Source organism: Podarcis gaigeae (genome assembly GCF_964106915.1).
Source record: "Podarcis gaigeae genome assembly, chromosome: 5".
In the NCBI taxonomy this organism is placed as follows: Eukaryota; Metazoa; Chordata; class Lepidosauria; order Squamata; family Lacertidae; genus Podarcis; species Podarcis gaigeae.
Window position 1 is genome coordinate 60,644,639 of NC_139681.1, and position 14,507 is coordinate 60,659,145.

At 41.9% G+C, this 14,507-nt stretch overlaps 1 long non-coding RNA gene across 2 annotated transcripts in view; it reads right to left on the reverse strand.

Moving 5' to 3' along the window:
- Positions 1-5,146: 5,146 nt before the first annotated feature.
- LOC310845900 overlaps positions 5,147-14,507 on the reverse strand; it is a 222,528-nt gene continuing 213,167 nt past the window's right edge. For both annotated transcript variants that reach the window (XR_014565037.1, XR_014565038.1), the window contains one exon: positions 5,147-5,345. This is a non-coding gene — a long non-coding RNA (uncharacterized lncRNA). The remainder of the gene's footprint in view (positions 5,346-14,507) is intronic.

A 14,507-nucleotide genomic window follows, 5' to 3' on the forward strand; every position in this document is an offset into this window, starting at 1 on the left:
TTGAGTGAGATGGGCGCACAACCCCAGAGTCTGTCAAGACTGGCCCGTACGGGCAGGGGTACCTTTACCTTTTTACAAATGTGTTGAAGGAGGCTTACCTCTGTCACACACACCTTGCAGCCCCTGATATTTGTGTGGGTGAAGCAGGCATGGCCCACAGGGGATTCCAGTCCTTAGCCCCTAATCCTTATTGTCCTAAGACGCTGATCTAGGGAAGCCCACTTCACCATCCAGTTAATGCCTCAGGGTGCTCACAAACACCTTCCTATTCCCTTCTTACCTGCTCTGACCCCAAATCCAAAAGGAACATCTATGGGCAAGCTGAAGGGTCAGGATGCTACTTGGAACGGAGTAGCTATTAATGCCATAATCATCACAATTATAACAAATAAGGGCTTGACATATCTCGCTTTACATGTCACGAGTCTATCTCATATATTAGTTTCACCTTTTAAGTTGAATTACTGAAATAAATGAACTTTTCCACAATATTCTAATTTTTCGAGTTTCACCTCTGGTACCTCTGGTTACATACGCTTCAGGTTACATATGCTTCAGGTTACAGACTCCACTAACCCAGAAATAGTACCTTGGGTTAAGAACTTTGCTTCAGGATGAGAACAGAAATCGTGCAGCAGCGGTGCAGCAGCAGCAGCAGGAGGCCCCATTAGCTAAAGTGGTGCTTCAGGTTAAGAACAGACCTCCGGAACGAATTAAGTTCTTAACCTGAGGTACCACTGTACATTTCAACCAAGGAAGGCTAAACATGCTACCCTGCCTTAAATAAATGCTTATTGGGGAGAGGCTTCTGAGCTTTTAAAATCAGAGCCCCCCTCTCCCATTGGCCAGGCTGTACAAGGCTGGTGCAGCAGTAGTTCACCATTAGCACATTTTGCCTTGCCCCCATTCCTATTGGGGATCGAATTTAAACTGCCTTTGCATTTTAACAATAAAATACCTAATCTGCAAGTTTCAAACCAATATGCAAATCAAAACACGATTGGCCTTCTAAATTGACACTTTGCTGAATTTTGTGAAGCAGTTCTCCAACCAGAAAATGTGTATAAAAATGTGTACATTAGTAGGGCATGCATGGGGGGGGGGGGGCTTAATCTAGACCAGTAGACAGATCCTCTACAGCATTGTCATCCAGTTGGGAGTTTGGTGAAGGAAGGCTCAATTCCAATTTCTATGGCAGGGATAGCTCAGTAGGCAGAGCACGAGACTCTTAATTTCAGGGTCAAGGGTTCAAGCTCCATGTTGGGCAAAAGATTCCTACATTGCAGGGGGTGGACTTGATGAGCTTTGGGACCTCTTCCGACTCTACAATTTTATGATTCTGTGATCTTGCCAATGTTACTGTCCACTTGCTGTTAGACAAGGTCTTCCAATCAAGCGCTGTGATCAAGTGTCACAGGGGTGAAGCTTTGGTATGGAAGGCTAAGAGGGCGGGTACAACAAACATCACAAATTTGAAACCTTTAGAATGATCCTGATCATTTGTGGCAACTGTGTTCTAGATGAATATAAATACCAACAGGAGAAGATTAATCAAACTTCCCCCCCAAATGAGCAGTGATGGAGAAGAGAAAGAGGTCTAGTGGAAATGAATTGGAATTACACGTTGCAAACTGTTCTCATAATAAAATCTCTCTTATATTAAAGACTGCAAGGAAAGCTGCATTTTGCAATAAATCTTAAAATCCTGAAAAGAGTCTGAAGGTTTTGCAGCTATTCAGCAAACTATGTCATTAAATGTTGAAAGACCCATTTAAACACAATCTCCCAGATTGTTAGCTCATATACAGATCTGGCAAACCTAGGCTGAAGTCCTAGCCCTCATTACCAATTCTGTCCGGCTTCACTAAGCTGCTTCTGACCTGCTCACTGAATATCATAATATCACTGAACAAAGACCGCCTGCCATCCAAAAATGGCTGGATCCAGTGACAGGAAAACACAGCAAAGTTGCTCGTGTAGGGAGAGTCTCTCTAAAGCAGGGATGGGTAACCTCTGCATTGTGCATAAGATTTGTGAACATCCCAGCTGTCCTTTGGAAAGGAGCCTGGACTCTGTGGCCTTTTTTATCCCTTCCATCACTATGATAATTTGAAACATCTTTTAAGCAAGCTTTGATCTTGCTTAAAAGAACTGATCGTAAATGAACAGATTCATATGCAGAATTCTTAACATGCCGCCACATGTAGAAAACCCTCTCCTTTCCCCTGGGGACCCAAAACAGAGAACCCTAGCTTGATAGAACTTGTTATGCTTCCTTCAGGGGCAGACCTTAGTAATATGGTGCCCTGTGTGGAGGAACCAGCCATGCTGTCCTAAACACACCTCCATGCCATGCCCATGCTGCTGTCACCATGCATCATGGCCTTAGGTTATAGCACTCTTTTTCAGCAACAGAGTCCAGTCCTTCCTCCCTCTCTCCCTCCCTCTTCTTTCATTCGGGTGCATTGCAGTTTCTCTATTGATGGAAGCAGAGGTGTGATCTGATGTGAGCTTCATTATCTGACATAACGCTCAGTGATGTCACCATCTCCTCTTAATCACCATAGCCACAGCTTCCTGCTTTCTGTTCCCTTGCAACTGACATATGAACATACAATGCTGTCCTATATTGCCGAGGCCTCAGCTCCGCCAAAGTGGGTGGTAAGCTGTTGGTTCTCCAGCTGGGTCTAGCCTGCAGAAAATGCTGAAACGGGGCATTTTGGAGCAGCCTTGCGGATTCCACACTCAGCTATGTCAGACTGGAGCTGGCATGACACATATTGGGAAGAAAGGTGGCTCCCATCTTCTGTCCTGGCCAGCATAAACCAGCAGGGCTCTGAATAAAGTGGAAGACTCCTTGCCCTCCCGGTCCCTCTTTAGGATTATTCTGCCCATCAGCCCATAGCTGTCCCAGATGAGATACTCTTCTTCTGAAGGTGTGGGTACCTCCTGCCTGCAAAACACAGAGATCTATGGTACTTCCCCCTTACTATCCCTCTTACACTTTCAGGTTTCCTATCTTAGCATTGCCTCCCCACCCCGCAATATATATATATATATATATATATATATGCAGGTTTTGGTGTCCTCGGGTGCTAAAGTCTTTAGCAACTAATCCACACCTAATGACCCACCTAAGTGGTACTCAGGATATCACTCAAGAAATCACTCAAGGTATCTCTCAAGTAATTAAGGAACAAAAGAAGAAAAGGCACACTAGCCTGGGAACTTCCTCTCTGCCCAGAACATTGGAGGCTAGACACCACACCCCCTCTACAGTATTTATAGGAACTCAAACATTGAGATCCCGCTCTGTTCCAGTAACAAGAAGCCGAAAGCACCAGCCTGAAGATGACGAGTGAGACCTCGTCGAAACGTCGCCTAGACACCCCAACTTTTACACGGGAAGACACCCGAGGACACCAAAACCTGCATTCCTGTACCCGTGAAAATCTACGAAAGCATATATATATATATATATATATATATATGCTGAAAGTTGCATGTGCATTTATGCAATATATTTGTTTTGCACACCTCCTTCCATAAGTTAAGTGGAAAGTTTTAAAGTTCTAATCCATGCAATTTGGAATTGTTGCTCAGTGGGTTTGCCCTAGAATAGGCTGGCATTGTACATTAGCTGAGTTTGATTGCCTTATATTACTGATCTCTTTAATTGTATCTTTAAAATAGCTTCATTTCTTTTGGCATGATGAAATAATTATCAGCAAGTTGTTGTGCTTTTTAATCATGTTTCTTTCATTACGTTTTCAATACACATTTTATTCAATCTGTGGTACACTCCGGGGAAATGCTTTCCTAATCTAGAGAAATTGTTGCAATAGTGAGGATTGGAACCCAACGGTCTCTTGTCAAATAACCTGCTTGATCCCTATCTGATTGTTTTCTCAAAGGGTTTAAATATTAATCTAATTGTTTTCTGGCAGAGTATAGATATTAATATGGCTGTTTTGGAAATTTAATATAAAATAGCAGAGTGCTCACAAGAGCTAACACTCACCTTTCTCTCTCAGGGTTAGCAGTTCTCAATCCTGAAAAGAACATAAGGACTGATAGGTCAATAAACTGTTTTACAGCAATAGTTACTCTTCTCTTTGCATTTCAAGTGTTGCTTGTCTGCAAATATGCTCCTTCCTCTCAAAACTTTGTGAATAACATTAAGACAGTACTGAAGGATGATCTTAAAAAAGCATGATCTGATTCACTTGCCCTAACTTCTGTGCCCCATCAAACTGAAAAGGGAATTTCAGCTTTAATTGCACACACATTTGCCCAGTTGTCAGCCTGTGTGTAATTTATTTAGTGTAGTAAATTCATACCTCACCTTTCCAGCCATAGTTAAGAATAACCATAGTTTCTGGTTTGTCTATCATATAATGAACCATGGTTACTGAAAACTGCCTAGCTCCTGCTTGTGGTCATGTTGGAAGGGCAGAGGGAATGCACAAGCTCAAGGCGTGAGCACATAATGCCAAGCCTTAATTTAGGATTACAGTCGTGCCTTGGTTCTCAAATGGAACTGGAAGTTCATTCGACTTCTGAAAATGTTCAGAAACCAAAGTGTGGCTTCCGATTGGCTACAGGAGCTTCCTGCACTCAATCGGAAGCCACGTCGGAGGTTCAGCTTCCAAAAAACATTCACAAACCAGAACACTCACTTCCGAGTTTGCAGCGTTCGGGAGCCAAAACGTTTGAGTCACAAGGCATTCGGGATCCAAGGTACAACTGTACATGCAGACCAGATCAATGAGACAGTTATTTGTACATCCTGGTCTCAAGCTGCTGAAGTTGAAATAAAGGCAAACAAAAGTGATTTCTACTCAACAGGAGCAAGTTTCATAGCTCCTCACACCCAACCCAGAAGCTTAATGTGGAATGAACCACTCTGGCCTTTTGGTGCAAGGAGGTTTACTTCACTGGTGGGGCTGGTCTCCTTGCAGTCCCCTGGCCAGAGCTGAGTTGGTGGCATACAGCCCAACTATCTTGCATCCTGTTCTCACAATGGCCAACCCAATGTCTATGGGAAGCCCACAAGCAGCATGTGACTGTATTGTGCTAAATTCTTGCCTGACGTTCTATATTTAGATCACCAGCTCACAAGCCACTATGATCTTCTGTTCCAACACCTGCTCCTCTAAGCACTGACTCACATTTCAGCTGTGCCATGCAACTTGAAATCAAGGGAAAGAGATCCAAATGCTGGTCCGAGGTGTTAAGGCTTTTGAAAGGTATATCCAGTCCTAACGGTGTCATCTCTTTTAGAAATATGAATCGCTGCGTGTCACTGGGTGGCATCTTCTCTGATTCCCTTTTTATGCACATGTCTGGGTATAAAATGAGAAGTATTTCAGAAGTGTAAATTCAGCATCTGTGTACAGTCATGAGATGGAAGACAATGCTGCCGTTAATCCCAGCCTGCCAAAGAATTCTGCATCCATTTCTATTGTGTTGCTGTAAAAGAAATCCAGGTGGGAGGGAGACTGGTTCCCCATATCCATGAACCCCGAGCCCGTGATAGGAAGCATAATGCAAAGAATTCTCCAAAGTGAATAGCTTGCCCAGCTTCTATTGTTAAAAACATAATGAGTTCATGCATCTGACTGTAATGCAATTATTTCCTAGTGATGTTTAACAAGTTGCTGTTCCTATAAAATGTTACAGAGCTCTATTAATATTGCCCTTCTTTGGCTATGTAATTTTGCTAATGATCCAGCATATTTAGTGGCATTATTATGTCCTAAGAGAATGATGAGTCTGACTAGCAAGCCTCCTGAAGCTTGGGTGTGCTGTTGTAACCCGTTCTGTGCTGAGAAATTTGTTCTGCCCTACTGCACCTAATTGCATTTTAACTCGTGTTGTGAAGTGGGGCTTTCTTGCTCTTGATAAATGAATAATAATTGCTTTTAATGGAAGTTTGGAGAGCTGAATCTGTTAATTGTGCAGTATTGCTGAGCATAGTGATGCATTTAGCTAACGGCTTTCCACAATACTGCTTTTTTAAATTCAGATGGAGGTTGCTGTTCCAATATTTTTATATTGACTTTTATGTCAAATCATGGTGCTAATTATAGACAGCAATGCAGCTCAGAGACTGAGATCAAATACGTCTCTACTGTATGGGTGCTAGGAGAAATTTACCTGTGAGTTAACTGGGTAATGTAACTACTAATAATAGGCACCTAGGTTTTTTACTCCTTAAATGCCTCTGTAGCCCCTATGTGATTCCTTTCCTCTTCTCCTGCCTAATACTGTTGTTTTGCTACTCGAATACAAAATAGCTGTGGGTGTCTTACTGCTTCCCTGCTCCTAGGACAGGGATCCATTAACAAGTCCCCCAAAGTTCTGAGATCACTGCTGAGAAGGTTCCTGACATTTTGATGCCTATAATGGCGACTTTCATAGGAATAAAATAATTTCTCTCACTCTTGTTCCACAATCCATCACTTCTTGAAAATGTAGAGAGGGACAGTTAGATGCTGTTAATCCATAAGAACATTGGTCTGTATAACTATCCTCTTGACAGTAGTTTTACTGCTTATTACCATTTAGTCTTGTAATTCTTTCAAATAGTTCAAGCTGGGATGCATGATTACACTCCACCCCCTTTTATTCTCACAATGGCCTTCAGAGGTAGGTTGGGATGAATCATAGCTGCTGGCTCAAAAGTCACCCAGTAAACTTTGTGGCTCAGCAGAGATTTGAGCCAGAGTCTCACTGGCCAAAGCACATTACTATATTGAGGGGCAGGAAGAAATCATATATATAGTAAACCTTTTCTTCAAAACTGGCATTTTATTGTTTCTTGAGGAACATGTTATATCCGGTCAAACAAAATATGCTGTCTTGTACACACTTATCTAGCAATAAGCCCCACTGAACACAGTGAGAAACTTACCTCTAAGATAGGGTTGCCATATTTCAAAAAGTACAAGACCCCAAAATTGTTGTGTTTTTTTTAGACAACCCCCTCCAGGTTGTTGAGTGCTGCTTTTTGGAAATCCCCCTGGATGTCAATTCCGCCTTTGAAATTCCGGTAATGTCCAGGAAAATATGGACGTATTTGCATTATAAAGCTGTTCTGATATTGTAGAGCATGTGAAAAGATATCTCCCAGCTGATATTCTTGAGATAATTAATGATATAATCAGGATTCTGCTATTATATGGCCAGTCTCCATGTGATCAAAGAATAGCTCAACAGCCTTTGTTCAAAGTTTCCTTCATCTTTTCTGGCTGCAATCCTATTAACACACTTACCTGAGAGTAAACCCTATTGAATTCAATGAGACTTAGTTCTGAGTAGACGTATATTGGACAACACCATTAATGTGGCATAATTCACTGACAGATAAATTCCACAGTTACAATAAGTCAGAGAAAGAGGGAGACTAAATTGTATTTTTCCATAGAAAGCCACTACGGCAAATAATTTCAGTGTTGCTTTGGTACTCATTTTGTTCTGAGATCATTCTGGTAATGTGGGCAGTTTCCATTGTATTAAGATAAAGACGTGTTTGGCAGACGATCCTCCCTCACTCTTCCTTTGGAGCCTACCAATGACTGAAATAGGCTTTCCTTTCAGGTTTAATAAGCAAACAGCATAATCTTATTTAAGCCTATGGTTTAAACAGCTGTGTTAAGGGGGGAACTGCAGAAAATCTATTTCTAGTAATGTGCTTACAGGAGCTAAAGTACAGATATTGTTTTCATGAGATTTCTGGACTGTTTGATTCCATGCGGAGTAAACCAGATTATCGTGAGAAAACGTTCCATAATTCTGGTGCATTGTTTCACTTTATCTAATATAGGATACCTTAATAGGTATCCTGCAACACTGATGGGTTGTTTCTCTACCGACTCCCTTGTAAACTAATAAAAGCAGGTGTTGCACGTGGCATTCAAACAGCCCAGTAAATGCTGTCCCTTCCCTGCCTGTGCTTTAGTCACAATTTCTCTGGTAGTCTTTACGGAGGGCAGCTGTGTCTGATGGAATTCCTGAATCAGGCAACCAAGTTTGCTCTCCTTTAACACCAGTGAAAGCAGTCAGTTCTCCCACTCGAAAAAAAGGGCATTTTTTTCTGCTGGGGAAAAAAAAAAAGCAATATCTTCAGCACATCACCAAATCAAGGACAAAATAGCACTTAAAAAAATGACTCCAGTAAAGGTCAGGTGAAAGCCTTCTGTTTTGCAGCTCTCCGCCCCACTTCGCAGGAAGGCATTTAGCTGACTCATGGTATGTGACTCATGCTTTGAATTTGCTTAAGTACAAAGGCAGCTTAAGCAAAGGCAGCTCATCCTTTGCCAGGACTTAGCTGGTTGAGAAGAGAGAAACTGAAGGAGTCAGTGAATAGGAAAGCTGCCTGGCAGGGAATTGGATTTCCTGTATAGGTGAACAGCTCTGAATCTCCTTCAGGCATGTGAGGGGAAATAGGATGGTAAACAGTGCTGGGCAGAATTCTCAAGCACGGCTTTTTATTAATTTGCATCAGTTGCTGTATCTTGCTTGTATTTTTACTGCATTTTAAAGGATGCAATTATATATTTGAAATTGTGGTTGGGGTGTTTGTGTTCTGTGCTCTGCCTTGTGAGAGTGCCTGTCCTGAAAGGCGGGATATAAATTTCTGAATCAATATATTGCAAGCATCCCTCGTGATCTGCTACCTTGCCACCAATAGCTTGGAGAGCGAGGAGATGTGCTGGCTTCATTCCTGCTGCCTAGCCCCCTGTGTTAGAAATCTGCTCTTCAGAAACAGTCTTATGAACTGTGACTTGTCCTAGTGGTTAGCAGGAAGGTGACTGTTTATTTCCTCTCTGAAGTGTCTCATGAGATATTTCTGAGGAACAAGAGTTCTTGGGAGCAAGAGTTCACCATCTTATGATGGTGAACATGAAAGAAGTGGTTCTTCATATTTAAAAATCTTCTAGCGAGTTGAAGATTAATAGATTAGATACAATCAGCAGATCCTAACATTTTCTAAGGTTATGGTAAGCTGTGGAGAATGTGATTTGAATACAGAAACTGCTTTCTCTCTCTCAACATTTAATGTTATTAGGATCAAAGCACAATCACCATGAAAATCCTTTACTTATAATTCATGCAAATTGACTTCTTTTAAAGTAGACTTCTCAAACACTTGATATCTGGCTTATTATTGTGTTATTAAAAGTGGAGTCTGCAACAAAAAGCTGCAGTGTGAAATGTTTCTCTTCAGGATACTCCATTCCATTTGCCTTCCCATTAATTTTTTTCACACATACACCCTGCCCTTTATAGTCAGACACCATTCCCTGGCCACTGAGCAGACTCAGTTTTCATTGTGCTGTAAAGGGGTGCCTATAAGCCCACCTTGTCCCATTCCATCCTGTATCACCCTGCCCCACCCTACCCCCATTACGCCCCCTTTCCCAGCCACTTTTGTGTTTGTGACGTTGAGCACATGTATGGTCACGCATGCTTTGAACGTGTGCAAATTGGTTGTTGCTTGTACAAAATTAGACGAGTAAATGGTTACTTTTTACTGGATAAGTAACAACACTTTAAGATAATAAATGTACATAACTGTCTTTCTAGGTTACAACTTGTACTTTTTAAAAAAAGTATTAGTATTAGTATTATTTCTTTAGATATACCCCGACTTTTCCCTAACGGGATTCAGGGGGAAGAATGAACTATCAGATGGACCATATTTTTTTGCTTGAAACATATTAATTGTAATGCTTTGGTACTACTTTGTTTTTGTTATATATATAAAGAACAAAAAATTCACTGTTATGCATATATTTGAAATTTAAAATAAGATCTAAAGGGAGAGGACGAAAGAAACAAAATCTCAAACTGGTGAGTCAATGGGGCGAACTGAGAAAAATGAGAAACCAAGACCGAGACCTTTGTTCATTTCTTCTCCCAGGTAAGAGGGCACTGGATTGCAGCCTTGGTAAGAAATTTGCCATCATTCTACAAGAAACTCTGGTACAAAGGGGCCAAGTACTTTTCTTGACTGTGCAGTTTGTTCAGGTTATCCTGGGGGACGATCTAATTTACTCCTTTGAACAGCTGCAAGATTAAAACTTAAATGAAATAAATGGACTCTTTCTTTGAGTGTCAGAATCTGTCTTCTAAGAATCACTGTCCTTCATGCCTTTCCAGTTTTGGGGCTGCTGAGTAGACTCATCTTCAGCCTGCTTCTAATTCACGCTTCTAAGACGATAAGTGAGAAGCCTTCAGTACGGTGAGTTACGCTGGTGGGTATGTTGATGGCGAAGACACCCAGGAGGCATAAAGCTCGACGTCTTTTACTCTCAACAAATATCGGATCACAGTCCTTCAGTGACTTACAACAATGTCCACACCTTTCAGGAATAGATAAAATACATTCTGCTTTGTGTGAAAGCTTTAGCAACATTTCTGTTCTCCTTTGAAGTTAAGTGCTTAATGGAAGTTCAGTTTCATATTTTTCACAGCCTGTCAACAGAGTTCTGTTAAGAAATTCCACTTGAGAGTTCAGACATGTATCCATTACACAAACTCCCTAAGAAGTAAGTGGAGTGACTCTGGCCAACTTAAAATGATTGCTGTATACAGCCTTGTGATCTGTTTCCCTTCTGTTGTCCAAACAAGCTTGTTAACAAGTTCCTTAAGAACCTTTGCATCTCTCTTTCTGTAGCAATGAACCTCGGAATAGTTCTGCAAACAACTGTATGTGTACTCATGTTCTACGGTGACCAAAGAGGACAATTCTGAAAAGTGAGTGTTGCAGATTGCCTGTTTGCAGTACACATGTTTTATATCAGCCCTCCTCATCCTGGTACCTGGCAGTGGTCTCCCTCAGGAGGTTGTGGACTCTCCTTCCTTGGAGGCTTTTAAGGTTTTTAAGCAGAGGTTGGATGGCCATCTGTCATGGATGTTCTAGCTGATATTCCTGCATCGCATAGAGTTGGGGTCCCTTCCAACTCTACAGTTTTAGGATTCTATGACTACAACGTCCATCACCCCTAACCAATGACTGGGCTGGCTGGACTGATGGGAGTTGTAGTCCAGAAACAACCGAAGGGCAGAAGGCTGATTCCGTAGTAGTCAATTTTGTTACTTTTATTTGCACAAATGTGAATCAAGAAACAATGTTGTTCGGCCTATATTTTTAGAATGGGTTCCCTTCTTCCATATGTTCCTCACTGCAAACTCTGATTGTCATCTGCTCCAAATCTCTCATCCTCAGAAAGTGAGGGGGTGGGACTATTTCTGTTGTGGTACCTACCCAGGGCTGTTTTTCAGGGGAAACTCACAGGAACCCAGTTATGTCACCTCTCAGGTGGCTGTCATTGCCATTTTAAGAGAATAAGGGAGGTGTTCATCATGAGTTCTGGCACCTCTTTTTCTAGAAAAATAGCACTGTACCTGCCTAATAGCACCATTACTATTCTGCTGCAGAGAATGAATACAACTGCAAAAAGTAGGTAAGATGTACAAATCAATCAATGGATTTTTCTTTTTAAAAAATGACTGCGACAGTGACTGTGACTGAATGAAGAACATAGGCTGTTTACATCAACTTCTTCTTCAGTTTTAAGAAATAAATAGTGAAAAGATATTTGATTAACTGTATTTTTTGCTGACTCAGCTCTATGTTATTTTTGTGCTGCTGGGATTTCTTCAATGGGTCGGATATTGTTAATTTATTAATCTGAATGTATGAAGGTGTTTAGATAATTTTGTTTCTTTCATTCTGTTTTTCTTACAGTTTGTTAGTCGCTTAGACTCTCTTTGGAGAAATACACAGGACAGATTTTTTAAAAATAAACATAAATAAATAAATATTCTGAAATATCATGTACATAAAGGTAAAGGGACCCCTGACCATTAGGTCCAGTTGTGACCGACTCTGGGGTTGCGGCGCTCATCTCGCTTTATTGGCCGAGGGAGCCGACATACAGCTTCTGGGTCATGTGGCCAGCATGACTAAGCTGCTTCTGGCAAACCAGAGCAGTGCACAGAACCGCCGTTTACCTTCCCGCCAGAGCGGTACCTATTTATCTACTTGCACTTTGACACTATTTATCTACTTGCACTTTGACGTGCTTTCGAACTGCTAGGTTGGCAGGAGCAGGGACCGAGCAATGGGAACTCACCCCATCGCGGGGATTCGAACCGCTGACCTTCTGATCAGCAAGTCCTAGGCTCTGTGGTTTAACCCACAGCACCACCCTATCATTTACATAGCATATTGCTAATAAATTGACATTTTCAGTTATCACGTTTTCATTCCCTTTTATAGTGATTTGTTTCAGAGGCAGGATTATAGCAAATGTGACATCATAAACTACATCACTAGAATTCTTGCCGCCTCCTGGTTATGGAACAAATGACAGTCAACCCTTGAAATAATTGGTAAGAGAGGCTCAGCCTTTTATCTACATAGGATTACTTCTCTGAAGCCTGAAGTGCTCCTTGAGAATAATAAGATCTTTCCACAAACTGCAATATGTTTCAAGAGGAGATGCATCTCAGAAGAGTTTATCAAACCTTATGAACTCACATGTCACAATCACAGGTATTAGCTCCGTAATGACTCCTGAGGATAATAGATTGAATCTATCCCTTTTTTGATGGGAGGAGGAATGCCATTTTTCATATGCAGGGTGGTAGATAGATTCATATTGGGGAAATGTTTTTACATGAGAGCACATCCAGCAATTGCAACTATATTAACCTGAAAAACATTAACTTGTGGGAAGAGGTTTGGGTTCCCTTCACACTTGATAAACACACAGCATAGATAGTCAAAGTATTCCCACTTTCCTTCCTCAGCCAGCAGAAGCATCTATTGAAAAATACAACTACTTGAAAACTATTTGAATGCCCAGCGAAGCTTTATTCCTAGTGACTGTGGTGCTTTTTTTGTAGAGAGAGTGTTTTTCTGTCCCTAGTATTGTGCAGACTGTGGCATCTGCCTCAGGTGGCAGGTGCTCACTGATGGGAAATAGGGGCAATGGTGTGTGTGCCATGTACAGCCTTTTCTGAGCCCCCTAAAATAGTCTGTTGCTTCAGATGTGATGGAGAATGCTGTCCTCTTTCCAGTGCTGAAGGAAGCCAGTCTGGCTGGCCTCTGTATGTGGCTCTGGGATCTTATACCAGCTTCCTAGTAAGTTTCATGACTGAGTCTGGATTTTCTATTTCCACGTCCACCACTCTAACACTAGTTTACTCTTCATATTAGATTAGGGGTAGAGAAACCTCAGGCCTGGGAGCTGAATGTGGCCCTCCACATCTTTCTATCTGGCACTTGTGACTCTGCACCAAAACAGACCCTCCTTAGGCCATACCTCTCAGCAGTGCTTTTTTTTCTGGGGGGGGGGGGGGACACAGGGTTATGTGCAGTCCTAAACATTTTGTGAATCTAACGGCATGGTGAATCGTCAGTTCCGTTTCTACCCCCGATGGCAGCCTCATTTCCTGTCACTGTGTTTCCTGAGTCTCAGACAGAAGCGGGCGTTTAATGTGTGAAGTAAGAGTTGGAATCTAGTTTCGTTGTTACCACCCTTGATAAGAGCCAGTGTGGTGTAGTGGTTAAGAGCGGTAGTCACGTAATCTGGGGAACCAGGTTCGCGTCTCCACTCCTCCACATGCAGCTGCTGGGTGACCTTGGGCTAGTCACACTCACCTCACAGAGTGTTTGTTGTGGGGGAGGAAGGGAAAGGAGAATGTTAGCCGCTTTGAGACTCCTTAAAGGGAGTGAAAGGCGGGATATCAAATCCAAACTCTTCTTCTTCTTCTGATGGTGGCTTCATTTCTTTTCCTTGTGTTTCCTGAGTCTCAGACGGAAGTGAGCGTTTAATGTGTAAAGCAGTGTGGAATGTGGATGTGTGGAAGCTGCTGTGAGCTGTCAGCTGTGTAATATGAGGTAATGCGTGTTCTTTGTACTTTTGTCCATTTACTGTATTGTTTTCCCCAATTTGAACTAAAAAATGGTGGTTTTCTTGAGTCAAAATGAGAGTACACCTAAACATTTTGTTTAGAAAAAAAGGACTGCCTATCAGACACCCTGCTCCACACACTCCTCAGGTGTTTTTGTGTATTCTTGAGCTCTACTAATGCCTTTTCCTTGCTTGGATGGAAAAATGTCTACATAAAAACTGAAGGCAGCCTCTGGTGCAAAGGTAAGAGTCACACCTGTTGTTCCACCTTCTTTTGTCTCTGGCCCCGCCCACCAGTGGCATGCCGTCCCTCCCAGATGGTTGCTCATGATGGAGTGGAGCCCTTGGGCTTAACAGGTTCCTTACCTTTGTATTAGATGAAACACTTCTTTACTAAAAGGGGAGAGGAAAGTATATCTTCACCCTTTTTAGAATACATTTCCAACATTTTAATTTATGGAAGAATTCAGATTTCCCACCACCACACACACACCTCCAACAGAAGCAAAATGTATTGGCTGAGGAGGGGAGGATATAATGTGGTTGTATTTCATCCCCCAACCGTGGGTTAAGGAG